General features: G+C 41.8%; 1 pseudogene; it reads right to left on the minus strand.

Annotated features, from left to right (window-relative positions):
* Window positions 1-7,495: 7,495 nt before the first annotated feature.
* Window positions 7,496-7,666, minus strand: LOC113409537 (annotated as a pseudogene).
* Window positions 7,667-8,068: the final 402 nt, after the last annotated feature.

Genomic DNA, 8,068 nt, shown 5'->3' on the forward strand with positions numbered 1-8,068 from the left:
GGTGAATACAGATCCAAACCCCCTTGGATCTTAAAACAAGGAGAAATCAATCTGGTTCTTAAAAAGAAGGCTTTTAATTAAAGAAAAAGGTAAAAATCATCTCTGTAAAATCAGTATGGAAAATAGCTTTACAGGGTAATCAAACTTAAAGAGCTCAGAGGACCCCCCCCCCTCTGTCTTAGGTTCAAAGTACAGCAAACAAAGATAAACACTCTGGTAAAAGGTACATTTACAAGTTGAGAAAACAAAGTAAATCTAAGACACCTTGCCTGGCTTTTACTTACAATTTTGAAATAAGAGAGACTTGTTTAGAAAGATGGGGAGAAGCTGGATTGATGTCTGGTCCCTCTCAGTCCCAAGAGTGAACAACCCCTTAAACAAAGGGCACAAAACAAAAGCCTTTCCCCCCCCCAAGATTTGAAAGTATCTGGTCCCCTTATTGGTCCTTAGGGTCAGGTGTCAGCCAGGTTACCCGAGCTTCTTAACCCTTTACAGGTAAAAGGATTTGGAGTCTCTGTACACAGGAGAGCTGTTACCCTTCCCTTTATAGTTATGACAGCATACCAGGGCTTTATATAGTAATATATTTATATATTATGATATTTACTGTCATCTTATTTGTCTCTTTCATAATGGTTCCTAACATTCTGTTAGCTTTTTTTGACTGTGCATTGAGTGGATGTTTTCAGAGAACTATCCACAAAGACTTCATAATCTCTTTCTTGAGTGGTAATAGCTAATTTAGATCCCATCATTTTGTATATATAGTTGAGATTATGTTTTTAATGTGCATTACTTTGCATTTATCAACATTATATTTCATCTGCATTTTGTTGCCCAGTCATCCAGTTTTACGAGATCCCTTTGTAATTCTTCGCAGTCTGCTTTAGACTTAACTATGTTAAGTAATTTTATATCATCTGCAAATTTTGTCACCTCTCTGTTTATCCCTTTTTCCAGATTATTTTTGAATATCTTGAACAGCACTGGTCCTAGTACAGATCCCTGGGGGACCCCACTATTTACCTCTCTTCATTGTCAAAATTGACCATTTATTCCTATCCTTTGTTGCCCGTCTTTTAACCAGTTACCGATCCACGAGAGGACCTTCCTTCTTATTCCATGACAGCTTACTTTGCTTAAGAGCCTTTGGTGAGGGACCTTGTCAAAGGCTTTCTAAAACTCCAAGTATACTATATCCACTGGATCACCCTTGTCCACATGTTTGTTGACCCCCCTCAAAGAATTGCAATAGATTGGTGCGACATGATTTCTCTTTACAACAGACATGTTGACTCTTCCTCAGCAAACAGTGTTCATCTGTCCTGTCCCTATTAAATACAACACTTGCTCAAGGAATTCCAAGTAACTCAGCTCCCTTGGAACCAGGTTCATCTCATTATGCTTCCCTGCACCATGCAAAGAGGATTCACCCTAATTACTTCAGTATTGCAGACTTCCTCCCTTGGGATTTCCACTGAGGGAGAATCGATTTAATGTGCACCAAGGAGAAAAGAGAGAGGATACTGTGTCCATCCACATGCTCTGGTCTCTGGCCAGCATTGTTCAGTTTTGGAGGCTATGCTGCTCCACTGCAGCCAGCCTGCTCCCCCCATCCTAGTGAAATTTCAATGAGGATTAATCAGTTACGGCCAAGTTAGGGCCTACACTGCACAGTGGTGCAGGAAGAAAAAGGAAGAAAAAGACTAACCCCAATATGCTCCTCCCAGAACTTTTGGGTTTGGACTGCTAGGGGTAAAAAGGTGCTATGAACCTGCTACTCCACCCTGAGCGGGCAGGAGAGTAGATGGTGCCATGGCTCCATCCGCAATGTGCCATCCAGCTCAGCTGAGCCAATGTGTGAAAAGGTTAGTGATCTACCATGGGTAAAGGATGGAAGCAGTTTAGTGCCCTCTGGAGCAAAGGGGGAACATGGACAGTATGTGTCTTTCCCTGAGCTGCTATGGAACAGGCCATGTACATGCCAGTCCTTACATGGTGCAAACTGGGAAACCACAGCCTCATCCTTAATGCTTATGAAAGCACGTTCAGGCATTTGGGTAGAAGGTATCAGAGACATGCTAAGTGTGATGATTATTCTCTACTCTTGCCCAAAGAGTGACATTTTTGGATTAGTATATTTAGAGCAGTCTCCTCCACACTAAGCTGTAGCATTCAGCCATCACCTCGCTTGTGCATACAGGATGAAATTCACCCTTTCCAACACAGATCTTGAGCAAACAAGCTTGGTACAAGGAACTGAGAGTGATTTGGGAGGAGGATGGAATTCATCCTGCCAATTGGTGGGTACATTAACTAAGACATCCATTTGAAGTGCTTCCCTCTTGACCAGCCTCATTGGAGGTTATAGCCCATCTCTGCAGCATGGAATAGGAGTTCTTGTGCCCTTAACACCCATAAATACCTTTTGGACATTAGGGGCAGGGAATTGCCATCATGCCACCTCTTTGAAAACTTCTGTGGTGCTCCGTGTCCGATGTGGAAGGTGTAAGCTTATTGCTCCCAAGTCAATGAATTATTCACCTCCTCTTTGTGAGATATTAAAACACCTTCCAAATACAGAATGTAAGAACTTATTTAGGATTCAGACAAATGAGACATTGGGTAAAATTTTATGCTGTCACCAAATTGCTTCAATACCATGACCCTAGACCTTTTGTCACTAAAATGGTTCATGGTAGTTGCCACAGCTTGTAAAATAAGTAAGTTATACATGCTTTCCATTCTGGTCATTATTCTGAATTTGGCTCATATTAGTTCACTGTGGTCATTCAGACCAGTCATGCGTTCTCTGTATGGTACTGCCTGTGAGTCTTGAACCTCTTCTGTAGAGCTGATTGACTTTTCACACTGCCGTTTTCAGACACCACACCAAGCTCCACCATCTCTGTCATAAGCTGTTTCTGCGATACCAAACCCCCCGCCCCCCGCAACAAAACCCACTTATTGTGGTTGACCTAATGATTAACTTCTTGAGCATGTAAGAAGCTGAGGCTTTTAATCATTTCAAAGCTGCTTACTTCTATTTAGGGCACTTGTGACGTGCTGCAGAACCATACTGGCACAACATAAATCTTACCCTTTGGTGTTTTTAGCGAAGGGCACTGAGACAGGCGGAATTACTGTCTGCTTTTGCTGAAACAAGATGAAGACACCACACACACTCGTGTAGAGAAGACTCAGATGCAGAGTGACCTTTTTGTCACATTAATGGACAAAAATTTGCAGTAGGAGACTTGATTCCCTCCCCCTCCCAGTAAACAATAAGTATTTGGTGCTGAAGTTTGTTTATCTATTAGATATTTTTAGGCCATCTGGCATCATAGTTACCTAAGCACCATGAAGGGAAGTTAACAGAAAGAATTCTAGTGTATTTATATAAAGGGAAAATATTTTTTAAATTCCTTATTAGAAAGAATAGAGCCAAACCCTTACTTCACTGGGAGTTGCAGTTGCTCATGATTGGAACCATGCAATTTTAAGAACTTCTTCTGGTGCTAATAATCAAATGTTAATTTCTGTTGATTTTGCTTGCTCTGTGATATGTACATACACACTTCTTTTCCCACCCTGATTTCTTTCATTTTGTATCTTTATCCACTCCTTCTCCTTCCCTGCCATTTTCTTTTGATAGTGTTGCTGCTCAGAGGTCTGGGCAGAGCTGGCAGTTACTATGTGAGCTTGAGGCAGCTGACTTCCCCATCTCACACTGTTCAGGACTTCCCCAGATCAAATGCAGCCTCGAATTAATTGTGAGCCTTTGAGGAGTAGAATACAGGATGTGAAGATAGCAGCTGGCCCAGAAGAGAGTACTAGACCATCATCGTTCTTGTAGGATACCTGGGAAAGTAGGGGCAGAACACAGCTTGGATAGGGAAGACCCTAAGGATTCAGGTTAGTTTGAGCTTCAGGTTAGTTATTTTCTCTGAACCAGTTCATCCATCACTAGTTCGGATACAGATGGGCAAGCATATATCACTATATTTCTCATAGCATTTGAAACTGACTGTCTGTAGCCATTAAAGATTGCATCCTATGGCAGATTTTGCAGGATTAGAGTCCTGGTTGAAATTCCAATTCATACCTTCATTATTTATCTTCCCCTATAGTTTAACCTACATGAGTTATTCTTCACTTTCACTTTTACAAACACCCAATCTTGCTGGAGCAGGATGGCTGCTGGGTTCCACGCCAGAGCTGGTTGTATTTCAGAAGCGTGGTGAAGTGATTCTTTATCCCTACAATCCGTAAAACAGTCTATGAGCCTTCTGAATGAAAGGAATATGGTCCATTGGGTAGTTTAATAAACTGGGGGTAGACTAAACTTGCAAATGGAGCTATTTGTACTTTCACTGGTTAGCTGTAACTGAAGTACACACAGTTCAGTGTGTTCACAATATCCACACTGACGTGGTTTCAGAAGCTTAGATCTGCAGCCCTCTGGCCACACTAATGGTATCCTGAACTGGTTCAGTTGCAGTGTACTCTGCAAAGGTCCACTGATCAGGGTAGGGATCGAGCAGAGACAGCAGGACTCTCAGGAGTGGAGCAGCTTGGCTGGCAAACCTCCTATACTTCCAGATTTGGTTCTCCTCTCTGCCTATTCCCAGCCATACACCCACATTTTGCATTGCACATCTTTACCTTCTGTAGAATATTCATTGTGTCAGGCAGAGGGGAGTCTAGATATTATCATCTTTTTGTTACCCCTCCCCTGCAGACAATTTCCAACTGGAATGTTTACATTTTCTCTGCCTTCATAGGCAAAGTAAGCAGCACTCCCTCCATGGGCATTCTAGCTCCAATAGAGCAAACATGTCTCCCAGCATCTGAAATGGAACCACAAATGTCTCTCTTAGCTGAATAATGGAGAAAGCAAATTTCCATACTGGGTGCAAAGTCACAAGGCAAATTCCACGCTCACAAACCTTGGAGGGACTACACATGAGTGGATGCCTGTGTGTTCAGATCGTTCTTTCCAGCCTTCCAGAGGCATGAGCTCCTCTGCTAAAAGTAGGTCATACAGGAGTCCCTGTCAGCTTACCTTCTAGATCTACCTTAGAGTGAGCTCAGCTTGTCTTCTAACTGCCTATGCCAAATTGGGTGGTGACTTGGAGCATGACTTTGTTGTCCCTAGCAGGGTAAACACTTCTGAGAAGACCCATCCAAGTGTAAACAAGAGCAGGCAGGGGACTTGTACAAAAATAGCACCTCAGGTCCTGGGATAATCCCTGCAGGGAGAAGAGAGGTCAAGCGGCAGAATGGACCACAGCAGCTTCAATACTAACAGGACACATTGAATTTCTGAAATCTTTATTATAACCTCTCATTTTAAAATATTACCTTATTGTTTGGGTTGGTTTGTTTTGTTATGTATGACTATGGCATAGACAAGAAAGGCAAAGTTAATACCAATTGGCTGGGCTATCCACAGAATCCTCTATTTTTCACAATCCTGTGGATATGGAACTAGTCACAGAAGCCTGGCTGCAGGATTTAAACTTTAATTATTAATAATAATGATGATACTTGTTAGCCCTGCTGGTTACAGATGTAAACTTCCTGATGTGTCCTGATGAAGTGTCGTCTTTTCCAATCTGCAATATAGCCTGAAATGGTGGCTCAGCAGAGACATAAGAAGTTCCCATTCATATCAATTGGGCGTTTACTCTGAAGCCTAATGATAACTTAATATTAACACTGTTAACTATTCCACTGCTGATGCTTTCAGCAGAATCAGATAATGTTATCCTTTGCTGATCAAGGCAGTGGTAAACTTTGGGAGTTATGACAACTAGTTGCCATCAAGAGTTGCTGAGACAGGGGAACTAGGAATTCAAGCACTCACTAAAATACTAAGTCACTTCTATCTCTGCCCTCAATGGTGCTAAAGATCCCAGTGGTAAAAACAAGTTCATTTTTTCCTAGGGGAGAAAAGCCTCTGCTGCTCCATGCCTCATTTTCTCCCAACATCTTCTAGAAGGTAGTTATATATTATAAGTACATTGAACATTTGGGACAACATCAAATTTAAATACATTCCAAAACTTCTATGGAATATAATAGCAAATAACAAGGAAATATAATAACTCAGAACCGGAGACGCAGTGTGATCTGGTGGATAGGCAGAGCACTCAGGAGACCTGGGTTTGAGTCCCAGTTCTGCGACTGACCAGCTGGTCAGACCTTGCACGAGTCACTTCACCTCTCTGTTTTCCTTCCCACTCTTTCTCTGTCTTGACAATTTGGATTGTGAATTCTTTGGGTCAGGTACTGTTTGGAACTCTTTGTACGGCGCCTAGCACATTGGGGTCCAGATCTCAATGGCCACCTCTAGGCACTATTGTAATATAAATAATGATAACAGGAACACAGTACTTGTGTGGCCTAATTACACTAATGATTAACAAAAACCCATACATTTACTGTCATGATCAAAACCAGCTTAGACTTCCCAACTACTGACTGGGAGATATTGGAGTGTGAGGTGAAATAACTCCTATACACTGGCTCAACACCTCCCAGGAACTAGTAAGCATCATACAGGCTCATGCTCCAATGTGCATAAATCAGTTACAGATGCTTTAACTAGGAGAATTATTTAATAAGTTCGTCCCCTCCCCCAGAGGTATACAGCAAGAACACTAAGTCATAATGTGTGCCAACTTTATAATGCTGTTAATTGTGTCTTTGTCTCGGGTGCAACAGATTGGTCACAACACATCCTGATTGCTTATAATGTGGGGAGTTATAACATCAGAAGAGGCCTTCACACTCTCAGTATGCAGGCGATGTGTGAGGCAAGGTATCAAATTTCCTAATGTAGCCATTCACTATCCAGGATCACATCATAAATCATTCATTGCCCATCACTTGGGTCTTGCAGAACTGCTGGATAATTCTATCATACACAGATAGCTTTTAGGTATGGAGATTTCATATCTCTATGACAATAGTAGAATCCAAATCTGTGGTATTTTACTACTACTATCACTTTAATTTAGGCAACAGTGCCGATCCACTGAAAAAAATTCTCATCCCAGAAACCATCAGAAATAAATTACAGCAAAGCTTAAAACCTCACCAGATCAGTGAGTGAAAGAACATTTGGCATTTTAAAAAATGAGGTTCAAGTACTACAGTAAGTCCGGCATCACGACACTGCAACATTGTGCTTCTGAAATATGTTAGACATTTCTAACTATGTGGGATATGACTTAGTACCAGCAAAAATGTGTTATCTTTATTTTTATTAGTCCCAGAGCATTATAAAGCAGGGCAGAAGCCAGGGTCGCTTGCCTGGAGGAGTTTTCAGTATTGTGTTCCAGAGTTTGATACATTTGAAAGAGGTCTGAAAGAAATGGTACATCAGTGACATTTAGTGGCGCCTAGAAAATATCCATTGAATGCGTTAAGGTGTCACCAACAGGGCGAGGGTTAATATTGTTTTAATCTAATGATGAGTTCACAAGAATTCTGTTCTCCCTGTATTTTATTTATTTAGATTTAAATAAGAAAAAGATGATTATGTAAGCCTCGAGGCACCCTAAAATGTAATTCGTAATTCAGTAAATCCCAGCACCATTCAAACTGATAAGAACAGGTACTACGCTTGATCTTAGCTCATAGAGAGCCGAGAAGCGATTAGTACTGTCAAACAGGAACTCAGCCAGTCAGCTAACTACAGCAACTCCTTTCCACCCCTTGATCATTGTGGGAAGCATACCCTCAGCACTCTCCTATGGAACACTCCACTGTTCTTCCAGCTCCAGTGGGTTAGACAAGGGAGGGTGATTCTACACAGCCTGCATCGAATGGCTCTGATTAGTTCATAGAAATCAGATTAAAAATATGGTGAAAGTGGGCTGTGCCAGGAGCCTTTCATTCATTCTGGCAAGCTCTTCCTTTAATGTCTCTCAGCAATGCAACTCACAGTGAGAGGCACTGGTGGCACTACATCATGCAGCAAGAGACAGATTGCTGAAGGCTTTTGCATAGCAAAGCCCTGGAGTACTGACATGTGCAGGAGAGTTAGTGCATTGAGCAG

Source organism: Terrapene carolina, unplaced genomic scaffold (genome assembly GCF_002925995.2).
Source record: "Terrapene carolina triunguis isolate 2854851 unplaced genomic scaffold, T_m_triunguis-2.0 Scaffold33723, whole genome shotgun sequence".
NCBI classification, from domain to species: domain Eukaryota; kingdom Metazoa; phylum Chordata; order Testudines; family Emydidae; genus Terrapene; species Terrapene triunguis.